Here is a 13,698-nt window from a genome sequence, read left to right on the forward strand (position 1 = left end):
TCAAAGAGCACAGCCTTCGGTATGGTTTACATCTCAATGTAAAGAAAACTAAAATCCTCACCACGGGACCAATAAACAACATTGTTATCAACGGAGAAAAGATTGAAGTTTTCAATGACTTTATTCTTTTTGGATCAACTATCAACACTCAGGAAAGCAGCAGCAAAGAAATCAAAGGAGGTATTGCGTTAGTCAAATCTGCTGTGCAAGACCTTTTTAAAGTGTTGAAGAGCAAAGATGTCAGCTTGAGGACTAAGGTGGGCCTGACCCAAGCCATGGTAATTTCAATAACCTCATATGCATACGAAAGCGGGGCAGTGAATAAGGAAAACCTTAGAAGAATTGATGCTTTTGTGTTATGGTGTTGGAGGAGAATATTGAAAGTACCATGGGCTGCCAACAGACCCAATAGATCCATTTTGGAAGAAGTGTAGCCAGAGTGCTCCCTGGAGGCCAAGATAGCCAAACTTTGTCTCTTATACTTCGGGTATATTGTCAGGAGGGACCAGTGTCTGGAGAAGGATATCATGTTTGGTAAGGTGGAGGATCAGAGAAAAAGAGGAAGACCCCCAACGAGATGGATTGGCCAAGTGGGCAGCATCGATGGACTCAAGTGTGGCAACAGTAGTGAGGTCGGCCCAGGATCAGGCGATGTTTCGTTCTGCTGTGCATAAGGTCGGTATGGGTTGGTACCAACTCGATGGCTCCTAACAAAAACAATAACCTATGTACAAGTGTAGTGGTTATGAATCAGGCTGCTAACTTCAAGGTCAGCAGTTTCAAACTACCAGTTCTGTAGGATAAAGACAAGACTCCATGGCTCGTAACCACCACCACCTATGTATGTGAGGGACAGCTTTTCCTGGGTATATAAATCTTGGTTAGAAGTTTTTTCTTTCTTTTTTTTTTTTTTTTTCTTCTCTCCATTGCATTCTTGACTGCATTATTTATGCTGAGAAATCAGAGCTTATTTTTATTGCTTTTCCTTTGTAGGTTACATTTCATTTTTCCCTAGCTGCTTTCAGGATTCTTTTTTGTCTTTGATTTTGGAGAGTTTGATTCTGATATGTCTTGGTGATTTTATTTTGGGGTCTATCCTGCCTGGTAGCATAGTGGTTACTAGTCGGGCTGCCAACCTCAAGGTCAGCAGTTTGAAACTACCAGTGGTACTGTGGGATAAAGATGAGGCATTCTGCCTCATTTCTATGGTACTTAACAGCTACAACAACAAACCTGCCTAGGGTTTCTTCAGCTTGTGAGCACTTATTTTCTCATTTTTCATGATGTTAGGGGAATTTTCAACAGCTCTTTGATGATCTCTTCTGTGAATTTCTTTGTCTCTTTCTGTTCTGGAATTCCTCTAATCTGTAGGCTATATCTCTCCATGTTGTCTCAAATAAATCTTAGGGTTTCTTCAGATTTTTTCATTATTTTTTCTGATTTTTCTTCTAGCTTATTAGTATTGAGAGATTTAACTTCATACTCACTAATTCTGGCTTCCATTGATTCAAATCTAATCCCTTATCCTTTCAGTGTATTTTCCATTTCTGATACTTTAGTATTCAACTGCATTTCTGTTTGTAATTTTATATTGTCTCCAATCCTTTATCTATTTTTGTTTGATTATTCCTGAAACACTTTTCTTATTTATTCCAATAGTTCATTTGTGTCGTTGCTGTTGTTGAGTGCCATCAAATTGATTCCAACCATAGAGACCCAGTATAGAGTTTCTAAGGAGCGATTGGTGAACTTGAACTGCTGGCCTTGTGGCTCAAATGACTTTGTAGTCCAGTGCATTGACCCACATCATCACATTCACACCTAAATATCCTTCTTCTGAACTCTTTTTCAGGAAGTTCCAGTACTTCTCTTGCCTCAAAAAATGTTTTCTAGCTCTACCTCTTGGTCATTTGTTTGAACTATTCTGTCTTGTGTTTTCATGTGAACAGAAACTTCCTGTTGCTTTGGAGCATTGTGGTGTTGTTGTATTTGTATTAAGTTGATGAATGCATGTTGGTGTATGCTTAGACATTCACCAATTGCCTCTGGTGACTGTGATCAAGAGTGCGTCCTTCTCTGTTTGTTTGTATAGTGCACTTCCAGGCGGATATAGCTGATATTGGTTGTTGTCATTGATTCAGAGTATAACTGGTTGACTCTAGTCCAATTGGTATAGTTGAAAGTGTACAGCTGTGCTTGTGCGGTATGGCTATAATTGCTGTCTCCTGTTGGGTGAAGCAAGAAGAGAAAACAGTTTAACAGGAGAGAAGGAAAATAAACAAAACAAAAAAGCCAACAGTGGAAAAATAAGTAGTATGTTTCTGTAACACCTACTGGCTTTTTGCCTCTACACCCAGGATGGTCCCACTGAGCCTCTCTAACCTGTATTGCTGTTGTTGTTATTTAGTGCTGTTGAGTCTGTTATGACTCATTCTGGTCCTACATAGGGTTTTTCAAGGAATGGCAGGTGGGTTTGAACTACCAATCTTATGGTTAGCCAAGCAGTGTTTATCCTGTAGCACTAAACCAGGACTCTGACCTATAACCGGTCTTTTTCTTTCTCCTTTTCTGTTCCCCACATGTCTGTTCAACTGCTTCTGCTAGTGAACACTAGCCCAGGGCTGGCCAGGGACAACTTTGCAGATTTGGAGCAGGGTCTGCCAGATGGGGCTATTGCTTCTGTCTCTTCTCCTTTCAATTGTGCACACATCCAGGGGTCTAGAGGGCCCACCTGTAAAGCAGGACCTTCCCTGGAAGTGTTCTTTGCTAAAGGTATTGCCTCTGATCAGTATGGGAGTGCAAGGAACCAAAGAGGAAAAGAGGGAAAAAAAAAAATCATCTTTGTCTCTGTAAGACATAGGCTCATTTCTGCAAGGTGAATACTTTCTTGTCTCTAAATTTGCTCACACCCACTCAATATGGCTGCCACAAGTAAAGTTAGTCACCCCAAATCAGAAGTCACCTCATTTTTTGCAGCAGCTGCTAAGCTTTCCCTCTTGTTAAGCACTTGGTCCACTTATTTACCCCTTTATCTGAAGCATTCCAGGACCATCTTCTGAATCTGTCTCATCCATGAGGCAGAGGGTCCACATAGCCTTTCTTCCTAGTCTGCCATCTTGCCCTGCCTCCTGTATTTTATCTTTTCCTACTCTTCTGTTTTTGATGAATAGCAAAACTGTGCTTGTTTTCAAAGGGTAAATAGTTGCTACTACAAAAAGAAAAAAAAATGCTTGAAGAGTAATTTTGTTATGTGTCTTTATATCATTCAGTGTAGAATCATGTAGGTTGTTTTACTAAGAACTTGTTGATTCAATGGTCTATGGAATTTTATCAGCATTCTACCTCATACTGATGTTAATATCTTGCCCCTAATGATTCACATAAGAAGCTATGCTCATGATTTTGTTTCACATTTTAGTACTAAGTCAAGTGTTGAAACATTATGAGTCTAATCTTGCCACCAGCATAATGGTAAATATTAGATATGAAATGAAAATTTCAGTCTCATTAATTTTAGAGAAGATCATGATGTGCAGTGAGATATATTGGTTTAATTAATCTAACTGTATTTCAGACAATATGAAAACACTTTTCTTTCCAACTGCACAAAGATTATAGAGAAGCAAATGTCAGAGTAAGTTCTTGTTACTCATTCACACATTATTTTGTTTTTCAGAAATCATTTACAATTTTTTTTTAAGTGAAAGAGAAGAGAAAATAGCTTTTCAAAAGTCTTGATGTGGCACTGTAGAATAAACACCAGACTGCTAATCACAAGGTCAATGATTCAAATCATCCAGCCCCTCCTCAGAAACCCTATACAGGGTCAATAGAGTAGGAGCCAATTCGACAGCACTTAACAACAATAACGTTAGTTTTTATAATCAGTCTTCTTAAAGAGTAATTATAATCCTACAAACAGATTATAACTCTTTATTTTTTAGATGAGAAATCTAGGTGTCATGGGTTGAATGATTTGCTCAATTCAAAGAAGTGGTAAGTAATTTCAACATGATTAAATAGGCGTTATTTTTGTTTTCAAGCTCCAAATATTGTTTAAGCATTTCCCACCATTATTATGCATCTTTGAAGTAAAAGAGATATAAATGAAAATACAATTATAATAATAAATTCAGGATTAATCAATATCTCGGCAACCAACATAAAATGGAACTTGAGAAAGTATACAGTAGAGCAATATAAACAGGCATTCTCAATGTAGTAAAGCTGAAATCATGGTGATGCTTTACATATACCTGCGTGTATATTTAGTACATACACACAAACAAAAATTCATCAGTGACAAGGAGGAAATAGCTATGTTAGAGTTAGGGGATGAGCTGGGTCAAGGACTCCATGTAGAAGAAAGTGAAGCATATTTCTTAAATTGTCATAAGTTAAAAACTGAACTATATAGGCATACCTCGGAGATATTGTGGTTCATTTTCAGACCACCTCTATAAAGTAAATGTAGCAATAAAGTAGTTACACATTTTTCCCCCAGTGCACATAAAAGTTATGTTTACACAAACTGTATTCTAATAAGTATGCAATCACATTATAAAAAGTTGTAAATATTGTGATAATTACCAAAATGTGACACAGAGATATGAAATGAGCACATGTCATGGAAAATGTCACCAGAGTTACCACATACCTTCAGTTGGTAAAAAAATGCAGTATCTAAAAAACACAATAAAGCAAAACACAATATGATGAGGTATGCCTATACTTTGAAGGAAAATAGCTTAGTGTTATTACCTACCTTCTGCCATATCTTTGAACTTATATTATTAATACTTAAAACCATGTACTAAGTTTTACATAACAGTCATCTATCTATGTCACATCAAATGCCTACCATGAGCCAATGGATTATCATGCACTGGTTTTATTTTTGACATGTATACTATTATCTTACTACTTGGCAGCACAATGAATTTAGCACAGGGAAGAATTGCCCTTTTGGATTTCTATTATAATCTCATCTACAATTTCCTGTCCTCCATCCTTCAGTTCTTGATATGCCACTACAGCCCTTTATGTAACTCTTGCCCTTTCAATTTGTGTTTCAGATTTTTTTTTTTTCCCTCAGATGTATTGTGGTACTTAGCTTTTCCATGAATTGAATCTCATTTTATAATTTCTCTTACCTATTTCTTATTTCTCTACCTTGTTGATATCAAGTATTTTGAAACACCCAATAATCAGTCATTGAATTCTGTGTACCTAAATGTGAAGGATCAGTACAATTATTTTAATACCCTCATCTCTACTTTAAATTCTAGTAATTAATCACTGAAACTTGAAGTTAGAAATTTAAGATAAAATTCCTCTGAATGCATTCATTTCTTAAATGTGGGCTTTTCTATATATAGCACTACCTGGTTCATAGGAAGTAATTAATAAATGTTTTTGTTAATTTATTTCCTTATATGAAGTGACCACTGGAGTCCTGGTGTGATGCTGTAGGATAAGCACTAGACTGTAAGGTCAGTTTGAACTGCAAGTTCAGCAGTTCAAACTCACAGCCACTCCTCAGAAACCTATACAGGGTTGCAATAAGTCTGATCAAACTGGAAGGGACTTTACAACAATAACAAAGTAACTGCTATATGCCAATTTGTACTCTTGGTATTCAGAATTCAATAATAAGCTAAAAGGTGTCTGAGGGAAATAGATATCAATCAAATAAATGCAAAATTAAATAGCTACTACTGGATTAGTTGTACCAAAAAAGTATATGGTTCTATGAAAACATTACCAATTCTAGGGAGGAAAGAAATTTTTCCCTTAAAAAAAACTGATGACTTAGCTGAGACTTGAGAGAAGAGTCACAATTGTATACTAAGGATGTACTTAGGGAAATTCAAGTATACAAGATGGTGAATGCAATGGACACAGTGGAATATGCCAGGAGATAGAAGGTTCTGTAGGGGAAAGAGTGAAGAATAGACTTTTGTAGGCTAGTGTAAGAGGATGAAGAACATGACCTGGAAATTGGTTTTGGGAGGTGGTGACAGACATGTACAGGCCGTTTAAAGATTTGAAATTTGTATCCTAAATAATTAGAAAGTTATTCAAACATGTTAGTTATGTTTGTGTGCTGAGGAGTGGCTATGATCAGATTCAACTTTATAAATCATTGCTTGCCTATAGAATACAAAAAGATTGAAAGGGGCAGCAATTGCTATAAGACTATTATGCAAAAAGGAAGATGGCGAATTTTGGGCAGTGACTACTCTGAAGATAGAGTGAGTTAGGTAGATCAGAGACATAATTAGGAGATAAGATTTACAGGATTTGGAGCTAGTTTAATTGTTTCAATATACAGACAAGCAACAGAAGTCATGTGAAGCAAATGTTTTAAATTATTATTTATATCAGATGGTTACATCTATACTTGATTTTACATAGTAAGTTTAATATCTATCTATATTAAAACTTTCTGCTATAAAATTGATTCTAACTCATAGTTCTCATTCCAGCTACATATATTAGCCCACATAACCTTCATTTAAAATTCTGTGAGAAAAGTGTTTTATAATACTCATTTTGTAGATGATTACAAAGTACAGGACTGATAAGTAAATTGTTCAAAGACTGACAGCTAATAAATGAGAAAAGTACTACTCATGATTGCAGGATTATGACTCAACTACACTGTACAATAGCTACACTCTAGCTATTTCACAACTCAGACCAGCCTGCCTATAAGCCCTCTTGCCTTTCTTCTGGTCTCCTTTCATAAACATTTGCTTAGTATCTCTCCTTTGTCAAATATTTTACTAAACCCTGTGACTGCACTCATTATTATGAGACATTCTGCCTTCTAGTGCTCTGGAGAAATGGAAAAGTCAAAGTCAGAAACCTATAATTACAGTAAGATATAATCTTCAAGATATAATCTGCAATATGTTATATTTACAATAAATGTAATATATTATATGTACAATATAAAAAAGGGAGAACTTAGTCTGGAAGGTATAGGAAACTAGAAACTGGAAAGATAACTGCAAATCGTTGTTGAGCCTTTGAAAAATATTCAGGTAGCAATCAGTTTAATTCAACTCATGTTCCACAAGGCTATCTTTCTGGATGTCATGCAAATAAGAAGTTTTAACTTTAGGAATAAAGTCTACATTGGTTTGAATAAGTAGCTAAAATGAAAACAAAGCAAAATAAGCTATTTTGTTTTTACTTCAATATTAGGTTTCCATATCTATATTTGGATGACTAAGGTGTGACCATATGATAGTGGTGGTTAAGTGCCATATAGTCAGTTCTGGCTCTTAGCGAGCCTGTATAGGATTTCCCAGGAGTGGCTGGTGAGCTTGAACTGTGGACCTTGCAGTTCAAACCAACTTGAAAGGCCAGCACATTAACCAACAGTGCTACACCAGGACTCCATATTTTTGTTGTTAAGTGCCTTCAAGTCAGTTCTGACTCATAGTGACCCTGTATAGTGGTTTTGAACTGCCAGCCTTGTGGTTAGAAGTCCAGAACTTTTAAATGCAGTGAACTGCTCTCCCTTACCTCTTACCCTGGCAAAGTATAGTTCTTTTAGCATGAAAACTATGTCTTGAGTTTTAACAATGGTGGTCTCATACAATATATTTGTCCTTTTGATTGAGTAAATGGAGTCCTTGTGTGTCACTGCGGGTTAATATGCTGGACTGATTGCAAGGTTGGCGGTTCAAGATCACCAGCTACTCCTCAGAAAACCTGTACAGGGTCACTATGAGTTGGAATCAGCACTTAACAGCAATAATAACAACAATTTCATTCAGCATTATGTCCTTTAGGTACATCCATGTTATGAAGTGTTTTGCAGATTCAAAATAACATAGTATTCATTATGTATATGTACCAAAGTTTGTTTATCCATTCTTCCATTGATGGATTTTTAGGATGTTTCCATCTTTATGCTATTTTTAATAGTGCTGCAATAAACATCCGTGTACATGGGTCAGAACTAAATTGATGGCACGTAACAACAACACCCAGCAATTTTAAATGGTCCACCTCTTTTCACACCCTCGCCAGCATTTGTTGTTGGTTTTTTTTTTCTCTTGAACTTTTGCTATTGAAGAGCAAAGATGTCAGCTTGATGACTAAGTTGCGCTTGACCCAAGCCATGATATTTTCAATAACCTCATATGCATGTGAAAGCTGGACAGTGAATAAGGAAGACCTTAGAAGAATTGATGCTTTTGAGTTATGGTGTTGGAGGAGAATATTGAAAGTGCCATAGTCTGCCAAAAGAACCAATAGATCTGTTTTGGAAGAAGTGCAGCTAGACTGCTCCTTGGAGGCCAAGATGTCCAAATTTCATCTCTCATACTTTGGACATATTGTCAGGAGGGACCAGTCACTGGAGAAGGATATCATGTTTGGAAAGGTGGAGGGTGAGAGAAAAAGAGGAAGACCCCCCAACAAGATGGATTGGCCAAGTGGCAGCATCGATGGACTCAAGCGTGGCAACACTAGTGAGGTTGGCCCTGGATCAGGCAGTGTTCTGCTGTGCATAAGGTCGCTATGGGTTGGTACCAACTCAATGACACCTAACAACAACAATATTAATGTTAGTGTGAGATGATATCTCCTTGTTTAGATTTGCAACTCCAAGCTCACCAGTCACTCCTCGGAAACCCTATAAAGGGTCACTATGGGTCAGAACCCACTCGACAACACTTCACAATAACAACAACAACAATGACTAAAGATTGTGAACATTTCTTCATGTGTTTGTTGGTTACTGAATGTCTTCCTGGGTGAAATGTCTGTTCATATCCTCTGCACATATATATTTTTTTCCTTTTTCTTACAGAGGTGTTGTTGTTGTTGTTGTTAAGTGTTGTCGAGTCAGTTCTGACCCATAGTGACCCTGTATAGGGTTTCCAAGGAGCAGCTGGTGAACTTGAACTGCTGACCTTGCAGTTCAAACTGCTTTAATCCACAGTGCCACACCAGGACTCCAGAGGTGTTGTAGTTCTCTTTACATTTTTGAGATTAGTCCCTTGTCAGATTTGCTGTTGAAAACATGTTTTGCCTAGTCTACAGCATCTTTTTAACTCTTATTGGCAAAATCTTTTGATGCAAATAATTGTTTAATTTTTAGGCGGTCTCAGTCATCTATTTTGTCTTCTACTATTTGTGTGCTTTTACTTATGTTTGACAGTGTATTTATGGCATGTATTAGAGACACTAAGTTTATCTCTTTTAATTTTTTCTCATTGATGATCATCGCAATTCTAGGTTTTACATTTAGGTTTTCATATTTTCATTTATTTAAATGTATCACAAAACAAAGCACTAGCATATTTATGTAATTACAAAACACTAAATGCTCAAACAGATAAAATTCACAGTATCTGCAGTCTAATAAAATAGTATCGTACATAAAACGATGTAGGAAAATATGACCTAAAATGAAGACAGAAATAAATCAAACTGGTTTCCATAGATTGAAAATGTAAACTAACCAACTTTACCACCTTAGAGTTGATTCCAACTCACAGTGCTGTTGTAGAGGGCTTCTGAAACTGCAAATGTTTCTGTGAACAGATCGCCTCATCTTTCTCACAGCTAGCAGTCCATTGCCTAACCCACAGTGCCATCATCAAAAGGATGGTATAAAAAAGATCCAAATTTAACTACAGTATTTGAAATAAAAAATGCACCCCATAGGATTAATGACAAATTAAAAATTGTAGAAGAAACTAGTACTAGACTTGAAGACATAGCAATAAAAACTGTCTACCATTTAACCTAAGAGCAAAGAAAACACACACACACATACACACACACACACACACACAATAGAGCACCAAAAAAACTGTGTAGCAGCTTCAAGAAATCTAACATACCTAAAATTATAGTCTAAAGTGAGGAGCCCAAGAGGTGCAGAGGTTAAATGCATGGATGCTAGCCAAAATTGTGGTTATGATCCATCAGTTGCTCCACGGGAAACAGATGAGGCAGTCTGTTCTCATAAAGATTATAGCCTTGGAAACCCTATAATGTCATAAAAGCAGCTTCTCAATACAATTTATGTCCTTTAGACAGAACAAATAATGAGACCTGCTAGAAGTATGAATTTAAGTCAGGGAATGGAAAACCATGGCCAATAAGCCAAATCTGCTCCACAGTTTATTTTCATACAGTGCATGATATGACTGGTTTTAATATTCCACAAAGTCTAAATAAGAAGTAAAACAAAATATGTAACAGAGACTCAATGAGGTCCAGAGGCCCTAAGAGTTTGCTGACTCTTCAGCAATGTAAAGAAACAAAGAGTTCTGCAAATATATAAAGTTATGTTTAAATTATTTGCATTTAGTAATACATAGTTGACTGTTTCAATATAAATGCAGATAGTCCCTGACTTATGATAGGGTTTCATTTCAATAACTCTTTTGTAAGTCAGTCTGTCATAAACAGAATAGCTCTGTAAAAACATTTTTTCCATTATTATTGTTTATTATTATTAATATCCTTATAAATCCTCTCTTTAAATATCTGATTGAACACCTGAGAATAATAACATCATCAAATTATGTTGTTATTAATTATGTTATGCAACACTGTTGTAGTGTATATTATTAATGCTAACATGGAAAAAAACTTCCCTACACACTCACACACATACACACACACTCTGCCATCCTAAATTTGGTTTATATTAATTTAGTCAATGTTGTAAACTGGGAAGTACCTGTACTAACATTAGAATGTGGAATTCATAATATATGTAAAATGTAAAATAATATTAAGAAAATAAGTAATATAAGTAAAATATATAGTAAAAAATAGTGAAAGTAAAAAGTCAAGGAAAAATAATGGAATACATATGTCATAATTTATCAAATTATATAGTTTGTATATGTGAAATTTATCATATGTGAAAGAAAGGTGTTAAAAAACAACAACACACCAGAGAACATTGAATATGTCTTATTTTGAAATAAAACTCCAAGAGCATACCTGAGGTTCAGTAATATAGAATCAGAAGTAAATTGACATTAAGCAAATTTATCATGATAGTGTCAATCTATTGATGTTTTTTGCTGCTGTTAGATAGCACTGAGTTTGTTCTTACTCACAGTGATTCCATGCATTACAGAAGGAAACAGTGCCCAGTCCTGTGTCATCCTCACAAGCACTGCTGTGCTTAAGCTCATGAAACATTCTGGCTGTAGTTCTTCCTACAGATTTGTTTGTTTTCCTGGCAGCCCATGCATAGTCAGTATTTTTTCCCAACATTATAATGCAAAGGCATCAATTATTCTTGGTCTTCCTTTATCTCTGTGCAGCTTTCACATGCATATGATGCCATTGAACATAGTTTGGGTTAGGTACACAGTAGTTTCCAAGGTAATATCTTTGCTTTTCAACACTTTAAAGAGTTATTATACAGCAGATTTGTTCAATACAATACATCATTTGATTTCTTGACTACTGTTTGAGACATTGATTATGGATCCAAATAAAATGCAATCTGTAATAACTTCAATCTTTTCTCCATTTATTATGATACTGGTAATTATTGGTCCAGTTGTGAGGATTATTGTTTTCTTTATGTTAGAGTATAATGCATACTGAAGGCTATAACATTTGATCTTCATCCATATTTCAAGTTTTCTTTCAGCAAGCAAGGTTGTGTCATCTACATATAGCAGATTGTCAATGAATCTTCCTCTTATCCTGATGCCATGTTCTTTTTCATTTGACCCAGTTTCTCAAATTCTTTGCTTAGCATACAGATTGAATAAGTATGGTGAAAGAATATAATCCTAAATTATACTTTTCCTGATTTTAAACTATTCAGTATCCCATTATTTTGTTCTAAAGACTGCCTCTTAGTTTCCATACAGGTTTCTCATGAGCAAAATTAAGTGTTCTCAAATAATTTGTTCAGCATTCAGATTGAATAAATTCAGTAAAATGATACAACCCTGATGAACAGTTTTACTGATTTTAAAATATATGGTATTCCCTGTTAAGTTCAAAAGACTACCTCTTGGTCTGTGCACAGATTCTACAAAATTACACAATTAAGTGTTCTGGAATTCTCATTTTTTTCAATGTTATCCAAAATTTATTATGATTCACTGAGCCTTTGCACAATCAATAAAACAGATAAATGTCTTCCTGGCTTTCTGTACTTCCGTGAAGATTCATTTGACATCAACATTCCCAAATCCTCTTCTGAATTTTACTGTAATTTCTTACAAATTTTTGTAGGTATACTCCTGTAACCATTTTTTATTTTTGTTCAGCAAAGATTTACTTGCATACAATATTAATTACATCATTTGGTAATTGCTGCATGCTATTGAATCTTCTTTCTTTGAAATGGGCACAAACATGGATCTCTTCCAACTGGTTGACCAAATAGCTGTCTTCCAATTTTCTTTGCAAAGTGAAGTGAGGGTTTTCAGGGTTGCTCCTGATAGTTGAAAAGCGTCAATTGGTATTTTGTCAATCATGGAGCTTTGCTCTTTTTGCCAATGCCTTCAGTGCAACTTAGACTTCTTCCTTCACTACCATGGATTCTTGATTATGTGCTACCTCTTGAAATGGTTGAATGTCACCCAATTCTCTTTGGTACAATGACCCTGTGTACTTTTTCTGCCTTCCTTTTCTTCTTCTTTGACATGGACTGCAGAGTGTATTTATTTGTATGTACCTAGAAAGCAGCTGCTGACATTAGCCCAATTTGGTTGCCAATTCTTTGACCTTTGCCTTTTTCAGCTTGGTGATTCGACTCACTGACTTGGGGCACAGGACGTTGCCTCCCATGACTACGGATCTTGTCATATCTTTCATTGTAATTGGTCCTGATGGCTTCCCCCAGCTTAGCCAGGACTCCTTTGCTTTCCTAGTTCACCTGAGTGAATACCACAGTTCTGTAGGTCTTCCCGTGGACCAGCCATCCTACCCAGGCCTTCCTCTTGATAATACAGTAGGAAACCCCTAATTTATGACATGAGGTCGGCAGGAAGACAACCAGCTTGTTGTGGTCAACGTCGTATACAATCACCACCAGTTTGGCCTGGCTTTTAGACACTGTGGTGAGAGCATTGACCCTTGCTTGCAGGACTGAATAGGGGAGGGGTTGTTTTGGTGGGGACATCTCCTTTGTCAGCATCCTTTTTCTCATTTTGGAGCACACAGCCATTGCTTCAACTCCTGCTCTGTCCCTGGCCTGTATTTGTTGACCAGCTTCAGCCCAGGTGCCTGTATGGTGGTCCAAGGCCTGGGCAAACTGGTTAATGGCACTTGTAGAGGATAACCCTTTGTCCCTACAGCAGGATGTAGTGGGGCCTTTTGGCAAAGCAGGTGAGGACCCTTTTCTCTCTTCCTTTTTTGTTTCCTGTATCATTCAAAACACCTACAATATTTTGAAGCATTATGGTATAATCGACATAGTGTGCTTAGTGTTATATGACCCTACATTCATAGCCTTGCATGGACACTTAAGATCTATTTGTCTAATATTTTAGAGTACTTTATATAATATGTATATATGTAAAAAATCTTCTCTGCATGCAGATGTTTGGAGAGTGAGAGTTGTGCCTATCTCATTCACTAGAAGCAATGTGACACACATTAGGTTCAATAAATATTGGCTTTATCAATTGTTTGTGAATGCTGAAGCTTAGAGAATGTGCTTGAGTTCTATTTGTGCCTCAT

At 36.3% G+C, this 13,698-nt stretch overlaps 1 pseudogene; it reads right to left on the reverse strand.

Annotated features, from left to right (window-relative positions):
- Nucleotides 1-12,711: 12,711 nt before the first annotated feature.
- LOC102825913 lies at nucleotides 12,712-13,387 on the reverse strand (annotated as a pseudogene).
- Between the last annotated feature and the right edge of the window lie 311 nt (nucleotides 13,388-13,698).

This window comes from Chrysochloris asiatica, unplaced genomic scaffold (genome assembly GCF_000296735.1).
Source record: "Chrysochloris asiatica unplaced genomic scaffold, ChrAsi1.0 scaffold00009, whole genome shotgun sequence".
Lineage (NCBI taxonomy): Eukaryota > Metazoa > Chordata > Mammalia > Afrosoricida > Chrysochloridae > Chrysochloris > Chrysochloris asiatica.